Below are 20,656 nucleotides of genomic sequence, written 5' to 3'. Positions count from 1 at the left end.
CAACCTTCTAGATAATCCCATTCAATTCTATCATAAGCTTTTTTCATGTCAAGTTGTTTTAGTATCGCCTGGAAATGCTTCTTCCTTTTACGCTTCCTCAATTGATGCAATACCTCTTGTACAACATAAATGTTGTCTTGAATCTGTCTTCCGCTAATGAATGCGCTTTGCTCTTCTGAAATCAGCATAGGTAGCCATCGTTTCAGTTTGTTTGCCAAGATTTTTGCAATGATCTTGTAGGAAAAATTGCACAAGCTGATAGGGCGATATTGGTCAAGTGTCTCCGGATGGGGAACTTTTGGAATTAACGTGATATGCGTTCTGTTCAGGGCTGGATCCAGAACTCCATGTTGGAAAAAATCTCGTACTTCCTTTAAGATATCGAGGTTGATTATGTCCCAATGATGGTGATAGAAGAGTCCGTTCAAACCATCTGGACCCAGGGCTTTCTGAGCTCCTAGTTGGAAAACCGCAGCATGAATTTCTTCCATAGTCACTTCCGCCACTAAAAAATCATTCATATCATTTCCAATTAATGTAGGCCGTTGATCTAGTACTGGAGTGTAGTTGCGTGGGCCTTCCGAGGTGTATAGCTCCTTGAAAAAGGACATAATGAGGTGCTGAATTTGCTGTTTTCCCCCGACCCACTAATTTTCTACATTTTTCAGCATATGAATTATGTTTTTTTGTCTCCTTTGGATTGTTGTTGCGTGGAAGTACTTTGTATTTTTGTCTCCCCAACGAAGCCAATTGATCCGGGATTTCAAACCCCAAAATATTTCTTCTCTGCGCCATAAAGTTTCCATCTCTTCTTTGATACTCTTGATTTTGCTTTTGTCTTGACAACTCTGATGGCTGTTTGTAATGGACTGGAACTCCTTCTTTAAGGCTATAATGCGGGCATTATTATTGGGAAATTTATGTTTGCTCCATGTGTTTAAGGCTTGGCTGGTAAAACGTAATTTATCTCCCAAACCTCCTTGGACACAAGATTGAGATTGCCATGCATGTTTGACTATCTCCTGACATTCACTATCTTCAACCCAAAAGGCTTCAAAGTTAAATTCTTTTTGTTTCTTGATAGATTTGGTACTACTTACCACAAGGAGTGGACTATGATCAGAGCCCACAGCTGGAAGGGCAAAAGCTTCAGCCTCCGGAAACATTACCTGCCAATTCATTGAGCAAAATACTCTATCTAATTTCTCCTGAACCAGATTAGCCCCTTCTCTGTTATTGAACCAGGTAAATGCACACCCTTTACAGTCAATTTCCATTAAAGAACAGTCATGGATGCAGTTTTGAAATGCTTGCATTCTAGAGTTGTCTGCCATTCTTCTGCCCCTTTTCTCTCAGTAATAAAGAATTTCATTGAAATTTCCCATACACACCCATGGAAGTGTATTCGATGATGCAAGCTATCTCAACTTCTCCCATAGTTGTAGTCTCTCCCCATATATGTTTGGAGCATGTATACAACTAAGCCGCATTTTTATGTTGCTTTCATAATCAGAACATGTCAGATTTATCATTTCTTGAGAGTTGAACTCCACTTCCACCTCCATTTCCGTATTCCATAACACCGTCATTCCCCTGCAATGCCTTTCGGTTCCTCCACATAACTGTTTTGAAAATTCAGTTTTCTTTTAAGACGATCTACTACTAATTTTTTGTTTTTTGTTTCCATGAGCAGAATTAAATTGGGCCTTTCCTGAGCCACCATGGCTCTCAAATTCTGAACGGTCAGTGGTGTGCCCAACCCCTGGCAGTTCCAACATATAGCTCTCATTTGTGAACCGGTGACTTATTTGGGCTAGCCACCAAAGCCCTTCCCCTGGTGTCTTCGGAGAGACTGATAGGAGTATCCTACAAAGTTGTTTCATCCAAGCTTGCCAAATCAGCAACTGAAGAGTGATAAGGAGTATATCTCTTTAACTTTTTTGCTGGAGAGCTTTTCACAATCCGACTTTCCTTCTTTAAAACCGTTTTTTTTTTCCAGGAAGAGGAGAATTCAGCTTGCTGCAGCTACAGTGCTGGTTCAGCGATGTTCATGATTCCTTTGCCTTTCTCCTTTTGCTGTTCCAGTTGGATGTCAGGTAATATTACATCAATTTGTGCCCTGCTTTGAGAGTGTGCTTGTTCTGAGTTGTTTACTTCAGTTTGTTCTCCTGTGAAGATAACAATTTGAGTATCATGAGAAGTTATGACACTGTCCTCCTGTGGTTCCGCCTCTTCTTCAGTCACCTTTTCATCATAAAATAACTCCCATAAGGGGCTGTTTGCTTTTACCTCAGCTTTTAGCCAGTTGCCAAACATGTTGCTCTTTCTATCTTCAATTTTTGCCACATCATACGGGATTTCTTCACAATTAGTTGTAAAGTGCCCAATCCGTCCACATGAATAACAGAATCTAGGTAGTCTCTCATACTTAAAGTCTAACCAGACCTTCTCCTCTCCCAGATTAAATAAGATGTCTGGTTTTAAGGGTTTTTCCAATTCCAAGTCAACTCTAGCTCTCCCCACCTTATGAAAAGCCACTCCTTTTTTCTCCACTTTAACTTCCTTTACCCCTCCTAGTTGTTGGGCAACAAGAGACACAATCTCTACACCATTCAATTGGAAGACCATGCACTTGAACCCAAAATTCACATCTTGTAAACTTGTAGCATTGCGCTGGTTTATTTGGCTCCCACGGTTTTAATATCAGTAAATTACTTGAAAAAGACCATGGGCTATTGGCTAATATTATGTTTTTATCCCTTTCAGATTCAAAGGTGAAGGATAAGATATCGATTCGCGTTGCGCAAAATTCAGTGAATCAACCTTCCAAGCACGAGTCATAGTAGAGATAAAGCCCTGGTAATTTATATTTCCTCCCGAATACAACTTCCCAAACACCGTGCGTTTGCATTCATGAAGTGTTTCTACTGAAATAACTCTTTCTCGAGGCGGTGCATCCACCTCAGTTTTCAAATTCCCTAGCCTCTTACACAGTAAGGCTAGGCGATAGTCTTTTTCCCCAGATTCATCCATTAAGAGTTCCCAATAAGCAGCAATGAAGAATCACCAAGAAAGCCAGAGATCAAATCCAGGTTTTACCCATTTGTTGCCTTCCTTCCATTGCAAAGATTACCCTCTAATGACCCCAATCAACTATATTTTCCCAGATAATGGAGGTGCCAGATCAGTCCCAAAAGAAAACTTACAGAGAAATGGATCAGGGCACATCAACATCTTCAGCTAATTCGAGGATCTAGCAAACCTGTCGCCCCATTTGCTGAACCTCCAAAATCTCCAAAAACTTCGTTGGCTTCCGCAAAACAAAGAGCAGAACAGAGTGGGTCTGGACGATTCCTTACCAGATGCTAGCAAGGAGACACAAACAGCGAACCCAGGAGAATACGAGATGAGTCTGACCTAATAAAGCACGCATGGTTTTATGATTTAGGGATTTTCGGCCGAATGGATTTTTAGGGTTTAGGGATGGCTACCATAGTAGGTAGAGAGAGCTCTCAAGCGAGAGAGTTTGGTGTAGTTTAGACAACATTATTGAGTGATTCTTGATTTAATATATAGGATAGTTGGCGTTTGGTTGTTCTAGGTTTAATGGACATCGATGGTCCTAGGGCATGCGAGGAAGACAACATGGGTAGGACTAGAAGGCAATAGGAATAGGGGTGAGGGGAGGATATGGGTTGGATCAAGCCTAAAGTTTTTTGGGCCAAAATGGGTTTTATGAGCTTGGGTTTATTCCGGATTTTGATTTTGGGTTTGACCCGGCCTTGGAAATGGGGGCCGAAGCTAGATTTTGTTGGATTTGGGCTTATTTGAGCTTAGTGTGTTTTGGGTTCTGGATAGGATTGATGGGCTTGTTAAATTAGCTTTGGTCAGAACTTGATACATTGGGATTGGGCATAGGTAAATGCTTGAGGAATTGGGCTTAATTCTATGAGTTGACCCCCATTCGTGTTTTTAATGAATTAAAGCCTCATAATGTGTAAAGCCCATTTCTTGTCCTTGAGCCCAGATTCGTGTGACCTGCGGCAACGCATCTTCCTGGGTCCCTATTTTCAGAATAAAAATTAAAAAATTCCAAAAACTTTATTTTTTTCTTAAATTTATGAAAAAGCTTAAGATTTAGATTTTAAATGTGTGAAATTCCTTAATAAAAAAATTGTGCTAAAAGTTGAACAAGCTTCTAAAGCTTAACAATAGGGTTTGAATGTTCTCAGAGACGAGTGCTAGGTCGTTATTCGAGTGTTTCTCTTTCAATTATTAATTGATTACATGCTCTCAATATATTGATTGTCGTTTCCATTTTAGCCTAGTTAAGAATGACTTTTTTTCTTATTTCTTAGCATTTAATTCTTGATTTGCCTTGCAATTTATTTAATATTTCATTGGCTGTTGATTGTTATTTTAATGATTATACACCCACATGATTACATTACATGTTAGTGAATAGGTTTCACATCAATCGGAACTGCCTGACAATGCTTCTTTCTCAAGGAGCAGCATTTCCTCTCAAAAAATTCTCTTTTTTTAAGCTTAAAAAAATTAACAAAATTAGGAGCCGAAAATGCACTAGTTGATGTAGCATTAAATTCTCTAGTTGTGTAAAAAGTGAGGTATATTTCTATGCCTTGATTTTTAGTTGATTCCAATAGGTTAGTGGTGACTTCTTACTAAAATTCCTTATATCGTCAATTAAAGGTAATATTGAATACCCAACATCAGGTGAATCTAAACAAAGACTATAGACCCGCCTTTTAGATATTATCTCTAAATTTATATCTTTTCCCTTCCGGATGAAAAAGGTAGGTCTCATCAAATACTATTTACAAATCTCTCCTCCTCTGTGGCATAATGTTGCCTCTATCCTCTGTGATGCCAAGTGACTCTTGAATCCATGATGCTCACCACCACCAGTAGTCACTAGGTTGGACTGACCGCTCATCCACATTCTCTCACACGCATGTGCTTGTGGCCAACGAATTCATTTAAATCCTTTACAATAGTGGCGTTTATTTCTGTTTGTAAATTATATGATTTTTTTTTAATGTTGAACGAAATGTTAATCGCTACTTCCATACTTTTTTGTGAATGATGCCAGCTTGTACATGTTATAGTGGACAACATGTCGAATAAGAAATGCAAATCATGTGATAAATATCACAATAACAAACACAATCCAAAAGCCCTGTTTTTTCCCCTTTGCTTAATTTCTCGTGCATCAATATATTTTCCCTCTTTTTATTTTAAATCATTTTATTAAAATATTCCTTTGTTTTAACTTGTTGGTTCGTCTTGCTCTATAAATTCCAACATCCAGCCACTTTCTTCTCCTTTATTTTCTTTCCTGTACCAATCTTTATAGGCATCTTTCCTGTTCCTCAGAGAAATTCCTCCACCTCCATTAGCTTCTTCCTCCTCTTTTGGTTGACGATCCTGATTCTCAAATAAATAAATAAAATCAAGACTTTATCCCACTTCTTTAGTTCCTCCTTTGCTCAGTTTCTCTTGCAAAGTCTACTTTCCTTCGCTATATTTTGTAAACTCCTCAAAAGCCCCCCTTCATCCTGAATGTGGTTTTGAGTTCTTGAGCTCCTGATTCACATGCCAAGCCCTTCAATTCCCTCCAATAAATTAGTTTTTATTTTCAAGAGATCCATCTTCATTCTCATCACCCTCTTCTTGATGTCTGAAATCCATATCTCCAATTCCCTGTGAAATCCTTCTCCGTGGTATACTCTTGATTTAAGCGCACCCACCTTGGTCAATCCTTCTCAGTCGTCTTCCTCTACTGGCTCCACCATGTCTCGTCATTTAACCCCTCAATTCCTGCTAATGTATGTAATAGCTACCCCGTCTGAATAAATCTGAAGCTAAGTACCATCTGGGGTGTTGATCTAATTTCATATTCTCCCCAAATTAATTGCTCTGAAAAGGAAAGAATTCTCTGCACAAAGCACGAGAATTTCACAGAACTCCGTAGTTTGTATCTGCATAAATGGCATCTCCTAGCGGGACATCTTCAGGGGTCATCCCTGGTTCGGAACTCAGCCTCCGTGGAGGACTTGCAGGTCATGATGGACCAGAGGAAGAGGAAGAGGAAGAGGACGATCTAGAACCACGAGTCCGGATGAGGAAGCAGAAGCACCTGGACAATCTGCCGGATCAGGTCGCCCAGCTGAACAAGGAGAAAACACCGGATCGGGAACAACATCAACTTCAACGCACAGGCACAGCATTACCTGAGCATTTAGGCTGAGAACTCTGTGCTGAGAGCCCAGGCGGGTGAGCTCAGATACAGGTTGGAGTCACTGGATGAGATCATCGAATTCTTGAATGCGAGCAATGGAGCTTTGGATTTGGGGTTGCCCACGATGCCAAGAAGCTGACGAAAGGGAATCTCACCGCGCATTCGAGCAGGTGCTTGCCACGTCTCATTATCGGGTTGGTAGTGAAATTTGTCTTCTTTTAATTTTAGATTTTATTTATTTTGTGAAAAATGAATAATTTAAAATATATTTTTTAAAGATAATTTTTATATCACTTATAAAAATGAATGAATCGAAAATATTTTTTTCTTTCATGAAAATATATTATTAATAATAAAAAATATATATTATTTAATTATTTTTATCATTCATTTTATCTTTTTAGCATGAAATTATTATTTGAGAAAACTGGATGACTGTGTGGACATGGGACGATGCTACGAGACATTATATGGATGGACAATTAAAGATAAAGTTGATATGCTCCGAAGAATCTCATAAAAGAGAGGCGAATTGCATTCAAAATTAGCATTATTCATGAGTAAATTCTTCTTACAGTGAACCCCCTCCCCTCACTCTAATGCTCCAATCATGGGATTTTTCAATGTTCTTGACATTTCTTTTATTTTTTTTTTCCATTTTAATTCACTTTCGTCAATTTGTGTACGGAAGTTTATACTTGCTTTCATTTGCCTCAGGCTAACCAAACACCTAGTTACGGTCTAATTAGGCGCTGCAGCTATTTAATCACAAACTGGACAATTGTACGTTTTATAAAGTCTCTACCTAAACCCCTAATATCAAGTGAATGAAGTTATTAGTTTGTTCACTGTAATGTCATTTGTTCTTCATGCATTTGCTTTTTCAGCACCTTAAATTCTAGTATTCATCTTTCCTTTACTTTAAATTTCGAGACTATTAATTTCTTGTCAAATCAACGCAAAACTCATTTCACAAAAAACCAAAATCAAACTTTTGATGGAAGATATCTCACTTCCCAAGTAAATTCACATTTTTGGTGAGATAGAATGTATTTTTTATTGATAGAAAATTTAAATATTAAATCACACTTTCACCTATCAATTTAAGTTTCTAAGATAGTTATCAATAGTCCCATCATATCCCACACTTATCTAGGAATATGAACTCTCTCTAAAGGATTTTAACCCTCAGTTTGATTTTCATGAAAAATTTCGCATATAGATTTAGTTTCTATAAAAACATGACATGGGTTGGCACGATCAAACACGATTCCATAAATGCCTGAATGCACATAATGTGTTGTAGTCCCCAACATGAGCTGCAAGTCGCATATTTTAGTATAGACAAGCCAACCCCGATTGTTCAAGTGCTGCAGGCGCGTCTCTCCTCCCAGTGCATTCGCATGCTCGGAGCCTTTGCTTCCTTTGTTCTTGTTTTCCCGATTAGATTTGCTAATCTCATTCCCGATCAATGGAAAATTCGAGTGAACTTTCGAACTGCACATGGCGGATTAGGACTGAAATGTCATTCTGCGTTGATGTGGTATATTGCTTTAATGGGGAATGCTGGCGATTGATCGACTGACGGATATTACGGGGAATGCGATTAATGCTGCGGTTTATTCTGTTTTGGCTATTCCGAGCTCCCTTTGTGACACTTGTTATGGATTTGATCAGACTAGGCCACGGGAGAGAGAGAGGAAGAGATTTAGAAGGAAATGGCAGGAGGAAGCTCCGTACATGGCAGACTCTACATTGAGGGCTCTCACGCCAGGATCATCAAAGAATCAACTAAGGCTGCTGTTGAGGAAGGCCAGTTTATTGAGTTATAATCAGCTTTCCATTGCTATAAGACTCAAGCTCCATATTTAGTGCTTGTCCTGGCGAATGCTGATTGAGTTTCCATTTGTAACTTCTCAAATTGGCTCAACAACAATTAGAGCACGCAAGTCTAGTCCAGCCAACGGCGAGGGATGCATATTTCTACAGTGGTGTTCTACGGGTCTCCGGGTGCCTCCCAGAAGACCATCTAGTTTGCTGCGATTGCTGAATGAGACATGGGTTGATCACGCTGCACAATGTTCATAAAAGCTAAGGTCCTCGTATGTTTTATCGTATTCCCTGCACATGCGCTTTGCTTCCACTTCAGTGACTTTTCCTTTAAGATATCTGGCTTTGTATCTTCCTTGCTTTTCCATTAGAAACGTCACGATTCTCCTGGACAACCTGCATCTGAGGTGGAACTTTTTATGTCCTGCTTTTGCTTTCTTCTTCTTCTATTTTAATTGAAGTGCTCATACCTTCAGAATCCCACTTTAACACCTGCACCGCGTTTGCATTTTGATAGTCGAATAACCAGTTTCCTTTTCCTTTCAACCGTATGAAGAATATATGGACCACAATCCCAAGGCAAGGGGAAGCAATAAAGTTTGCTTAGGGTCATCCTCAGGTTCGTGTGTTCAGTTACCAAGACCATTGTAACGGCCAGAAAAGATATCTTGTACCTTCTTATCAGGAGTTCTAGAAGAGGTGGTCATCTTTTATTTGCTTTTTTAGGGTGCCTTTGCTTGGGATTAGTGTTTAATTGTGATATTCTCTTCAATTAGGTACAAAAACATGGATCCAAAGTTACGCCACCATTATGAATTATTTTCAACTCTTACACGAGTGATATTTCGGTGAATTACTTCATTGGAAAGTCTCCTTTCCCAATTTTGGACAAATTCATGGTCGGTGGCCTCCATTGGTACCGTATTGGGTGATCGCTATCAATTTATTTTCAGATAAACAAAGTGATCAGTCATTTCAATTGCTTCATACATAGTTCATGGATTTCTACTTGAGACCGTGTAGAATATTAAAGTTGCTAACTCTTTTCCAAGGAAGACAGTTAAGTTATATCTAGCTTTTCTGAAGTGGCAGACCTAAAAGAATTTTAATGGGACTGATATGTCCTATTTGAAAGGAAGTTGTTGCTTGGCACTTTCTCCTTCCATACGTAATGGCGTCAAGAAAATGATCTGGTTTTGAAGGCCTATCGTTTCTTCTTCTTTACTCCTGTGATGCTGATGAATCTGTCAGAGTCTCGGTAAAGTTCAAAGCTGGTGCTGGTTCTCAGTGCATGGACTTATGGCTTATAGCATGTCGAGGAACGGGTTCTATGAGCGGATAAGATGAGGGCACAAAAGCAATCACAGTATATGCCATGTCTTTTCAATAGAAATTTCTTGTATTGAATTGTACTTTTTGAGCCTACCTTAGTAGACATGAGCTTATTTTTTCTCTATTCTGACTGGCCTAGTTTTCTATGGCAAAGGTACAGAAAATTTCTGCCCAACATTTTATCCATTTGAAACCCTTTTTCTTTTGTGTGTGGAATTAAAGGTAAATTGAGCTTAGTAATAGCCCAGGTTAGTGCTCTCCGCTGCGTCTGAGCCCGGAGGATATCGTGCCCGATTTATCAGCATTCTTTGATTCTGGCAAATCCTCCTGGCGTAACTAATAATGTGGTTGACAATGATGAAAACACGACAAATTGCTCTTAATATGTATGGATGGTTTTCTATAGCATTTGCGACTCCTATCTCTTTCCGTCTCCACTGCATAATTTCTGATCAACTGCTCTTCCTCTATCTTCTTCCTCCATCTGTGCGTTTCCCCTCTCTCGAGCTTTTTTGGCCAGTCGAAATTCGAAGCTCTCGAGTGCTGGCATAGCCCCAGCACAGAGAGAGAGAGAGAGAGAGTTTGTGCAATATTAAATTCCACAACCATTGATTTGACTATTTAATAGAAATTGACAGCCGATTTAATATGAAAGAACAACAATCCGTGTACTTGGCTGTCATCCGTCAATTTTGGTTTAGTGTACGTCCATCTCCTGCCATCTTAACCATTGGGGATTGGGCGCTATAGCAGTGTCCATGGAAGGAAAATGACTAGTATGGAAAATTGGAAGAAGGACAGGGATGAGATTGGGGAATTTGCCAACCAAAATGTTGTCATCTAGTTGAGTTGCCAAAGGTGCTAAGGAGTGGAACATGATGAGAGATCCTGCAAAGCTACAAGTGAAGTTGAGGATCAAAATTGTTAATATAATAGTTATTTCCTTTTTGCACATGTTGTTGATTTGGTTTTTCAGTTATTAGAGTTAGTGAAGTCATGTGTGTTGGTTATCTTAGTTTTTAGGTGTTAGTGGGGCAAGTGCTTTATGGAGAACATGGGTAGTTATGGTGTGTTTTATGTTATGTATTTTGTCTTTTGTAAAAGACTTGGTTGTTCAGTACGTAAGATGAAGTTTCAGCCTCATCTCTCCTCCTTTTAGCAATTTAACAGTGGTATTAGAGCCTGAGAGAAACGTGAGAGAGTTTAAAAAAAAAAAAAAAACTTTCGCAAGAAAATTGTAGTAGCAATATTTCCAATGACCACCGACAATTTTGTTCAACCAGCAATTCCACGCTTTGATGGTCACTATGACCATTGGAGTATGCTGATGGAGAATTTTTTACGATCAAAGGAGTATTGGTCGGTTGTCGAATTTGGAATTCAAGAGCCACTAGCAGGCATGGCTTTGACAGATCCCCAGAAAGCATAATTGGAAGCTCGAAAGTTGAAGAACCTGAAGGCAAAAAATTATTTTTTTCAGGTTTTCGATCGTTCCATTTTGGAGACTATTCTTTGCAAAGAAACTTCCAAGGATATTTGGGATTCTATCAAGGCTCTGTTAGGGTGAAGCGTGCACAGCTTCAAGCCTTGAGAAGAGATTTTGAGACACTAGCGATGAAGGATGGAGAATCCGTCACTAGTTATTGTGCCAGAATAATAGAGATCAGCAACAAGATGCAATTCCATGGCGAGAAGATGGACGACGTTACCATTATGGAGAAGATTTTGCGTTCCTTAACAACAAAGTTTAATTATGTTGTCTGCTCAATTGAAGAGTCGAAAGACATAGATGCGCTATCTCTTGATGAATTGCAAAGCTCCTTATTGGTCCATGAACAGAAGATGAACAGAAGTTCAACAGTAGAGGAGCAAGCATTGAAGGCTTCTACCAATACTCATTCCAACAATTTCAGAGGAAGGGGTAGAGGTAGAGGTAGAGGAATGGGAGATCGAGGAAATAGAGATGTTGGCAGGAATTTCAAAGCCAATAATGACCAATTTCAAGGCAAAGGCAGAGGACGGGATCCTAACAAAGCCAAGGTAGAGTGTTTTAGATGTCATAAATTTGGTCATTATGCATCTGAATGTTATACTAGGCTGCCTAATAATAAAGAAAAGGCAGAGAGTTCAAACTTTGTTGAAGAAAAGGAAGCAGAAACGTTGTTGATGGATGTTCAAGATGAAAAGGAGCGTGAGTCAGATATTTGGTATGTGGATATAGGCTGCAGTAACCACATGAGTGGAAGTAAGTTTTCTTTTTCTTATCTAAATGAAGATTTTTATTCCACTGTGAGTTTTGGGGATCATTCTACTGTGAAAGTGATGGGAAAATGTGATATTAAGATAAGAACCAAGAATGGTTTTGTGGAAATGATCTCTAATGTGTTGTATGTTCTTGACTTGAAAAGTAACCTATTGAGTGCTAGCCAATTACAAGAAAAGGGTTATGTAATCACCATTCAGAGGGGTGTCTGTGAAATTTATGATTCTATTAGAGGTGCTATTGCAATTGTTCCTATGAGTTCAAATAGATTGTTTCCATTAAAGATTGAAAATATTCAGTCTTGTTTAATGGCTGAAAAGAAAAATCCCTCATGGTTGTGGCATTTTCGTTATGGTCACTTGAGTTTTGGTGGATTGAAGACCCTCCAACAGAAAAACATTGTTACGAGTCTTCCTCAAATTACTGTTCCTTCCCAAGTCTGCGAAGAATGTGTTGTTAGCAAACAGCATCATTCTCAATTTTCAAAAGAAAAGTCATGGAGAGCAAAGGATGTTTTGCAGCTGGTGCATTTGGACATTTGCAATCCTATAAACCCATCTTCTAATGGAGGTAAAAGATACTTAATTACCTTCATTGATGATTTTCCAAAAAAACTTGGGTTTATTTTTTACAGGAAAAATCAGAAGCTTTCCCCACATTTAAAAGCTTCAAAGCTCGTGTTGAAAATGAAGTAGTAAAGACCATTAAGACTCTTCGAACAGATCATGGTGGTGAATATTGCTCAAAAGAATTTGAAGTTTTTTGTGTAGAGCATGGTATTCGAAGAGAGCTTACTACTGCATATACACCACAGCAGAATGGTGTATTTGAGAGGAAAAATAGAACCATTCTCAACATGGTGAGAAGTTTATTGGCAAGAGGAAGAGTTCCAAAGCGTTTCTGGCCAGAAGTAGTAAATTGGAGTATTCATGTTTTGAACAGAAGTCCAACTTTTGCTGTTCAGAATATGACACTTGAAGAGGCTTGGAGTGGGAGAAGACCGGCTGTAGATCATTTCAGAATCTTTGGATGCATCGCATATGCCCATGTCCCGGATGTAAAAAGGAAGAAACTTGATGACAAGGCTGAAAAATGTGTTTTTCTTGGTGTAAGTGAAGCATCCAAAGCATATAAATTATTCAATCCACTAACAAAGAAAATTGTGACTAGCAGAGATGTTATTTTCGATGAAGAGAACACTTAGGATTGGAATAGACAGCAGCCTACCCAAGTTCTTTATGACAATGATGCTGAACAGGAGCAAATTTTAGCACCTTATATGCCCCAAAATTCATCAAATACAACTTGTACAGTTGCTGGAATTTCACCAACAGGTGCTGAAATCAATGAAGAAGAAGCCCAATCTCTTCGTCGGGTTAGAAGAAAGCCTGCTTGGATGAAAGATTATGAGGTAACTGGAATTGGAGATTCAATTACTCACTTTGCTTTATTTTCAGACTATGACCCTAAAACTTTTGAGAGTGCTGTCAAAGAAGAGAAATGGCGAAAAGCAATGGATGATGAAATTAATGCCATTGAAAGAAATGATACTTGGGAGTTATCCGATCTTCCGGATGGACAAAAAACCATTGGTGTGAAGTGGGTCTTTAAAACAAAACTGAAAGAAAATGGTGAAGTTGACAAATACAAAGCATGTTTAGTAGCCAAGGGATACAAGCAGCAATATGGGATCGATTATATAGAGGTTTTTTCTCCAGTTGCGAGACATGACACGATCGGATTGGTAGTTGCATTGGCGGCACAGAATTCTTGGCCTATTTTCCAACTAGATGTCAAATCGGCATTCTTGCATGGGTACTTGGAGGAACAGGTATTTGTTGAGCAACCCCCTGGTTATGTCAAGATTGGAAATGAGTATAAAGTTTACAGATTAAAAAAAGCTCTTTATGGGCTAAAACAAGCCCCTCAGGCTTGGTATAGTCGTATTGAAACTTATTTTCTTAAAGTTGGTTTTTCAAAATGTCCTTATGAGCATACGCTTTTGTCAAGATTGGAGACAAAGGGAAAATGTTTATTGTCTCGCTTGTATGTTGACGATCTTATATTTCTTGGAAGTTGTGATGGCATGTTTGAAGAATTCAAGAAATCTATGATGGATGAGTTTGAAATGTCGATCTTGGTATGATGCATTACTTCCTTGGCATAGAAGTGGTACAATCGGATGATGGGATTTTTATTTCTCAAAAGAAATATGTGGGAGAAATTTTGGACAGGTTTCAGATGAAGGATTGTAATCCTATAAACACTCCATTTGAGTTTGGCTTAAAGTTATACAAAGATCATGAAGGGAGGAAGGTTGACAGCACACTTTATAAACAAATTGTTGGCAGTTTGATGTATTTAACTGCAACAAGACCAGACATAATGTATTCTGTGAGTTTAATCAGTAGATATATGGAGAATCCTACACAAATGCATTTGTTAGTTGCCAAAAGAATCATTCGTTACTTGCAAGGAACTAGAAGCTTTGGGCTATTTTACAAGAAGGGTGGAAAGTCTGATTTGTTGGGATTTACTGATAGTGACTATGCAGGAGATCAAGATGATAGGAGGAGCACTTCGGGTTATGCTTTTATATTTGGAACAATTGTTATTTCGTGGTCATCCAAGAAGCAACCAATTGTCACATTGTCAAGTACATAAGCTGAATTTGTTGCTGCAACAGCTAGTGCTTGTCAAGCTATTTGGCTAAGGAGAATTCTTGAGGAGTTACAATTCAAGCAATTGGGACCTACTAAATTTTCTTGTGACAATAACTCGGCAATAAAACTCTCCAATAATCCGATGTTACATGGAAGAAGCAAACACATTGATGTGAAGTTTTATTTCTTGAGAGATCTTAGCAATGATGGAACAATTGATCTAATCTACTGCAGGAGTGAAGATCAAGTTGCTGATATATTCACCAAGGCCCTCAAGATAGAGTCATTTGTGAAGTTCAGAAGGTTACTAGGTATTTGCACGGTGAAAAAAGTCAAGGCTTTAAACTGAATGTTAGCAAACATCAGTTTAAGGGAGAGAATGTTAATATAATAGTTATTTCCTTTTTGCACATGTTGTTGATTTGGTTTTTCAGTTATTAGAGTTAGTGGAGTCATGTGTGTTGGTTATCCTAGTTTTTAGGTGTTAGTGGGGCAAGTGCTTTATGGAGAACATGGGTAGTTATTGTGTTTTACGTTATGTATTTTGTCTTTTGTGGGCAAGTGCTTTATGGAAAACATAGGTAGTTATGGTGTGTTTTACGTTATGTATTTTGTTTTTTGTAAAAGACTTGGTTGTTCAGTACGTAAGATGAAGTTGCAGCCTCATCTCTCCTCCTTTTAGCAATTTAACAAAAATTACCTTTCTTCTGCAAGTACTGAATTGCATCGTCTTAATTGTGCAGTCCTTAAAGCTTTATGTGGAATTGCAACGTGGTCCAGGTGAAGCAGGATAGAACTCTAACGATTACTTGCAAGAACAAACGGAGGAAGCGAGACCAGATGTGCTTGAAATCCTAGAAGGGATACTGCAGGAAGAGGCATAGCAGGGGGTACAACTTCAAGTTCAAGAAACAGCAAAGCTTCAAGGTCGGTTTAGGGATGCAGCTTCAACTTCAGGAAAGGCGAGCCATCAAATTCAGGAAGGGGCATTACTTCGAGTTCACGAAGCAGCACAACTTTGAGTTCGGAAGGCGGGCAGAGGTTCGACTTTAGGAAAGGGAACAACTAAAATGGGCGCAAGTTTAAGAATAGGGACGGACAAAAGTTCAAGCTCAGCCAAGGTTCGGAGCCTCAACCATCAAGGTCATGATAAGAACAATTACACAAACTCGAACAAGCACTGAAGCAAGCAGAAGATCTAAGCTACGTTCTTCAGCGTCCGACTAACCTTCATTGTTTATGGGTGCCCATGCCACAGGCAATGCAAAGTTACATACTCTGCTTTTCAGAGGAGTCTCGAGACCAATTTGTCAAGGTAAACTTCTATTTTCCTGGATATTTCCTACATTTTTTTTTCTCAAGGAGACTCGAAAATAACAAATGGTTATCAGGGACCCGGATCAGTTGCCTCCTTTCATGGGCCAATCTACCTATCTTCAAGAAAGGGAAGCTGACACGTGTCTTCAGAGTTTTCCATGGCGTGTTTTCATTCTTAAATAAAAGTGGTAAGCCTAACGTTGTGGACAAATTTGTGCATGAATTCTTTTACTAACCGTTCGTTCTAATTTCATTATTTCTTCCATTACTTTATTTTCTTTTTCGATGAAAACGCATGTATTGGTGACTTTAAAAATAGAGGACCGTCACCTGCTCTCGAATTTCATTTCTTGGTCACCTCCAATCAAATTGAGTTTCTTGTTTCAGCATATGAATGTTAAGAACATAATTACTTCGATTTACAATCCAACATGCACTAAAATTAAGGTTTATTAAATGGAACACCAAACCCAATATAAAAAACTAACGAAAAAGAAGTTACATTAAATAATATTATTACCAAAACATTAAGTGCACTGGAAACATAGTAAAGGGCAAGCACTATATGAGTAAATCTCATCGAACCCTACTTCATCAACATACTTATTGTAAAAGTCATAGGCATCTTGCTCACCCTTAAAAACCACAGCAACCGCGTTTCACATGACCTAGAAATTTAAAAGGATCAAATCAGCCCAATTGAATCACATTTTCAGTATATATCAATGAAAAATAAGAGACGAATCAAGAACTTCTGCTCATACATCATACTCATACAAAATGAATGGAAATCTACTTCTGTTCATTGACTTACTTCCTTGGTTAGCAAGATTTTGGGCCACTAGAGAAAGGTTAAAACATAGCTCCTAAAAATTTCATTAAAGCATGAGCGTAACACATGTCAACATGAGCGCTTGACAATCTCTTTACTACTCCCAGATAAATTTTAGCTGTCGCGAGATGTAGGGTTGATAATTTCTAAGAATTTGACTCTCCTACAACATCGGATTCTCGTTCCAGAATCTCGTCCACGAATTTCACGTGTCCAAACAATGCTGTTGTATGCAGTGGAGTCTCACTATAAAACCACACCATAAATGTTATCAAGGATTAGTGCATCGTCTTTGAGCAAATCGAGCAAAGAAGTCGCATTTCCTTCGGCTGCCACTCCATAAAGCCCCCTCTCCATTTTCACTCCGAAACGAATCCGAGCTTTCACAATTCCGTTTTGCTTTTAGCATTTGGCTTACGGCTGCGAAAGTCAACCCCTTGTGAATCGAACATCAACAAACCATCTTTTTGTTGACATTTCAAATGTTTTAAAAAAAAAAAATGTTGACCAAGTCATCAACCCAAAAAGAAACAGTAGGACCTGATTTATTCATACGCGGGCACAAAAGAATGTGGTTTTGATTGTTGTACATCATGCGTACCGGCGTGCTATTACTAGAGAAAACATATACTTTCAAAAGTAATGTATATACTGATTTGTACACTGCTTGTCTCTTGGTATGGGATGTATAAGCTTCTATGATGCATGGAATTCGTCTTTTAGTTAAATGTGGGGCTGCATTATCATTAACAATACCAAGTGTGTTTAAAAGTTATGTCTATGCCGATTCCTATGGGGTTTGCTGCTCAGTTTCCGGATCCGACATCGACTGTGTGTGCTTATGAGCATGACAATTGATTTCATAAGGTCTTGGAGTAGATGAATTGATGCTATTTCGTCTGCTGGCATGCTTCGTTTGTGGCTAAAAGGTAAAGAGAGCCATCGGCACTTAATTAGAAGCCGGTCGCCTCACTTATCGCCGCGTAAATCAAAAGGAAAAAAGAAGAAGCCCTAATTAGAAACCCTAATGCTCAGCTTGCCCTTGCTTTCCAAAACCAACTTGACTAGTGATATCTACTTTGTGCTTCATTTGAGATCTTGTATTGGTATTTATAGTTTAGTTGCACAATGCCGCATTGTTGATGGATGTGTAATTTGAATTTATAGGTTTACTTTTTTAGGGAATATAAAAAACAAGACGAAATAAATTATCGATCGATCCTAGGTTGACCCTGGAACCGGACCGAACCCATTGGGTCGGTCCGGTCCTTGGTCCTGGCTCGTAGGGTCGGTCCTCGGTCTTAAAATTGAGGACCGACATTTGTATGGATTGGTCCAGGGTTAGGGGGTGGCTGGACCAACCCGGACCATGCTCACCCCTAGCCTGGACTGAAAATTTTGTCCATTAATTCTTTTACTAACTTTTCATTCTGATTTCTTTAATCCTTCTATTCCTATATTTCTTTTAGCGAAAGGACATTCACTGGTGATTTCCAACAATAGTGGACCATTCGATCAAAAAAAGAATAAAGAAAACAATAGTGGACTGCACCTGCTCTTGAATTTCATTTCTCGATCACATTCAATCAAATTTAATTTCTTATTTTGGCATTTGACGTCAATGCATAATCTCTTCCATTTACCGGTGTCTTGAAAAATAGTGGACCATCACCTGCCCTTGAATTTCATTTCTTGATCACATTGAATCAAATTTAATTTCTTATTTTAGAATATTACGTTAAAGCGTAATCTCTTCCGTTAATGATCCAACTTGCAATAAAAATTAAGGTTCATTAACTGAAACATTTAGAGACTTCTGTGCATAACATTCTCTGTAAAAGGGTAAGCACCATATGAACAAATTCCAACGCACCCTACTTGTTTTGACTTATTTTGAGAATAGCAGGCATCTTGCTCACTCTAGAACACCATGTCTACTGTTGATATGTACATCATGTCCTAGAAATTTAACAATGGTCAAAAGAAGCCAAGTTGAATCACATTTTAAAAATGCATCGTGAAAAATGAGAGACGAGTCAAGAATTTATGCTCCTACGTACTCGTACAAATGAATAGAAATTCAAAAGGAAACACGAAATTGGAAACTCGCGAGAGTACAAGTATTGGCGGGTTAGAGAAGAAGACGACGTCCGAAACCCTTCCGCTTCTATTAAGATACTGGGGCCACTAGAGAAAGGTTAAAACATAAGGCCTACGAAAGTCATTAAAGCCCAAATACGGAGCTCGCACATTTTTCACCGCCACAGGAAGTTCCCTGTCTCGAAGCTTTTATCGGACACGTGTCAGCTGATCCATGTCCGTGGATTGGACGAGCGTTCAGGATTCTCTCGGACGCGGATGTGGTTTTTGTATGCCATTTTCTTTCGAACAGGTCGTGCTGAATTAGCCCTTTGTTATTGGTGGGATGGAATTAATAAAAAGATTTCCATATTTACATTGAATGTAGAGGGTAAAGTCTCCGTATAACTGAATTTAAGGTGCCGATAATTCCATGAATCTATGAAAGAAATAAATTCTCATTGCCTGAAAACTAGAATGAAATCAATTTTTAAGTGAGAAAGCCGGCTATATTTTTGCAATATTTTATGCAAATAGGCTATTGAGACTTCTATCTCCCACAAATGTATGATTGCCCTTTTCTATACTTGCCTAACTGCTGTTTCCTCAAAATTACCTAATTACCTCATCAATGGAAGATTCTTATAGAGTAGGTTCTAGTTAATTTAGCTATCAATTTTTCCTTTATATAGACATTTATAAGATCTTATAATGTTCAAAGTGAAGAAATATTTAGCAGCTTAAACAATCGTAAATGTTTGATGGGATATATTCACTGAAAGTTTTAAACTTATCACAGAAGTTTAATTGAGTCCTAAAACTTATAGAAAGTACAAATTAGGGACAAAAGTCATTGGATTGTAGTTCAAAGGAGATAGTTTAAGTTTGTGAGTGTAATTGGAGTCTTTTTTACACTTGAGAATTGTTTGTTCTGAGCGATTGTAACTTCCTCTTATTGATTATGAAAAAACAACTCGTCATTTCTCTTCATGGATTAGACACGGTCGGCCGAACTACATAAAACATTTATGTCAAGTTTCTTTTCTGCTTTTATTTCTCGCTTGATTGTTTGCATTTATTTCCCACTTCGGCCATTTCACATGACATCAGCTTTTAAAACGGATTTTTCCTTTTTATTACACAAAACTAGCAAATCCCGCCCAAGTTTTCCGTCTAACCGACACATGTCCTCTCCCATCAATAATTAGGAAAAAAGATTATTAACTAAGTTAATTTGTAAATGAGGATATATGACGAAAATAAAATTAACTATTGCGATGATCTCACTTTTCTTATCGCTGGACGTGAACCTGATGACATCTCAATTTATAGTTGCTTGATTTGATAAAATATGCATAAACAATGCTAATAACCTCACTTACTCCATTTCTTGAGGGGGGACAAAAAAAAAAAAAAAACTGTCGAATCCCTAAGCAGTAAGCACCGCCACTGCTAGTGACGCGATCCTTTGCTCTCTTTTTTTTCGGTCATGTCGCGATCCTTTGCTGAATTGGCCACTTTCGAAAGGTCTATTTACTTAGAAAGAATGGAGAATTGTCTATCTCATGTGTCAGCAGAGATCCAAGAGCTCAGCAAAATTTTATTTGTTTACCAACTGACGGATGGCTACCCTTGCAAGACTGACATTAGCTGTGTTAGCGTTTGCCAGACAATTGTACGACGGACTTACAGTTGCGAATTCGCCATGAAATTAGTACGGGGGATATATCGTTAAGACAACAGGAGAGTACTTTTAGGTTATGGCACAAAACGAAATATCACCAATGGTGCAGAATTAAATAAATCATAGTGCTCCGGAGTTTTGCATTATGGAGAGAGTGACGAGGTTTGGTGAACACTTGGTGTTTTTGAAAAGTCTTTGGGGAAGTATTGACGTGAATACCAGTTTAATGGTCATCCTAAATAATGCCCACTACAGAACATGGAAAGGCAAGATGCTTGATTTGCTTTTATCGCAAGGAAATGCATGGTCCCGTAGCAAGTGACGAGGCTAAGCCTGATTACACAGATCGACAAGCATTGTTCTTCCTTGGTTTGCTTCCAGATAGTTATCGGAT

Source organism: Eucalyptus grandis, chromosome 3 (genome assembly GCF_016545825.1).
Source record: "Eucalyptus grandis isolate ANBG69807.140 chromosome 3, ASM1654582v1, whole genome shotgun sequence".
NCBI lineage: Eukaryota > Viridiplantae > Streptophyta > Magnoliopsida > Myrtales > Myrtaceae > Eucalyptus > Eucalyptus grandis.
This window is presented reverse-complemented; position numbering follows the sequence as displayed.